Here is a 1,978-nt window from a genome sequence, read left to right on the forward strand (position 1 = left end):
CCAATGTACATTAGATAGATTGTGAGCCCACCAGGACAGAGAGGGAAAAATGCTTCAGTACCTGAATAAACTCATGTAAACCATTCTGAACTCCCTGGGAGAACAGTATAGAAAATTGAATGAATAAATAAATAGTGTGAAAAGTTTCAGCCTCTGATAACCAGAGCTGGTATTGTGACATCATAATGCCTCATTCCACCAATAAGAGCCAACCTCATCAGTGATGTCACAATGGCTTCATTGTCCTAGACTTGGCTCACTTTTACTAGATTTTAGTAGCTTAGTGGTTAAAGCTACAACCTCAGCACCCTGAGGTTGTGGTTCAAACCCCATGCTGCTCCTTGTGACCCTGGGCAAGTCACTAAATCCCTCCCATTGCCCCATGTACATTAGTTAGATTTTGAGCCCACCAGGACAGACAGGGAAAAAAATGCTTGAGTACCTGAATAAATTCACGTAAACCGTTCTGAGCTCCCTGGAGAGAACGGTATAGAAAATGGAATAAATCAATAGATTTGGTGCAATGGGTGGAGCAGAGATGGTGAAATGGTTTGTTTCAGTAACTGACCAATGATTTGGTGCAATGGATGCATCAGTGACCGTAAGAAGGTTTAGTAAACCGACTGTGTTATCAATTGGTGCAATGGGCAGAAGAGTGACCATGGGATGGTAGGGTAGAGTGATTGTGGAATGATTAAATGTAATGGAAGGAACAATGTTGGTGAGATACTTTGGTGCAATGAATGTAGTGTCCATGTGATGTATTGGTATAGAGTCCACCGTGGAAGCAAATGTGACCACAGGCTGATTTATGCGATCAGTGGAGCAGTGCCCATGGAATCGCTTAATAGGAGGAACATGAGGCAGTGAAACATAGAAACTGACGGCAGAAAAGGGCCACGGCCCATCTAGTCTGCCTACACTAATGACCCACCCCTACCCCGTACCTTCCTCTATGAAGAGAACCCACGTGCCAATCCCATTTTGTCTTAAAATCTGGCACGCTGCTGGCCTCAATTACCTGTAGCGGAAGATTGTTCCAGCGATCACCCTTTTGGTGAAGAAATATTTTCTGGTATCTCCATGAAGCCAGAAAATACGGTGTAGTAAAGGGGGGTGGTCCGTGCTGGGCGCCATGCCCCCTCTCCTCGCCATATGTGCGCTCTCTTTCCCTTCCCCCGCACCTCTAGTTGTTAACCACCGCGACCACATCAGCTCTTGCTGTGCACAGGAAGTGACGTCAGAGGGAGCGCTGCAGGGGTCGCGAGGAGCACGTTGACGTTGTTATCGTGGTAGTACGGGGGAAGGGGGATCGAGGAAGGAACAAGGGAGGGGCACCTCTCACCCTCACTACACCACTGACTAGAGGGAAGATTGAAAAAGACATCAAAAGAGGAGAATTTGAAACAGTAAATCGCAGACAGGCAGTTAGGGAGGAGACAGGTTGCGATACTTTTCCTGGGTTTCTGCAGCACTTTGCATCAAACACCAGGCTTTTGATGAAGCCTTTGATGCTAGCGGCTGAGGTAAGGCGGAGTCTTCCCCAGAGGATCTTATTAACCTCTCCCAGCATCTCTTTTCAGCTCTGTTTTCCAGGGTTGAATTTCAAAGCTCCAGGTGTTAAAGAAATTTTCAAATAAACAGGTTAAACCTCTAAGCAGAGTCTGAAGTCTAAATTAAGCAACTGATAACCAGGGTTGTTTTTGAGCCATGGTCTTCAGACTGAATGTGCCCTACTCATTTTAGGACCTTGACATGTGAGTTAGGCGGCCACCATGCCAGGACCTCTGTATGTCACTGAAATCCCAGAGAAACACACACTGGTTGGCCTTTGTTGTTTCCCCAAGGGTACTCCTGTGCGTATGTGTGTGTACCAATGTGCAGGGTCATCCTCCTCTCTGTCCACACCCCTTACTCTTTCATCTCTCTTTTCCTTATCTCTCCCTCCCTCCTCCATCTATCTCTTCCTGTCTCTCTT

Source organism: Geotrypetes seraphini, chromosome 16, assembly GCF_902459505.1.
Source record: "Geotrypetes seraphini chromosome 16, aGeoSer1.1, whole genome shotgun sequence".
NCBI classification, from domain to species: Eukaryota; Metazoa; Chordata; class Amphibia; order Gymnophiona; family Dermophiidae; genus Geotrypetes; species Geotrypetes seraphini.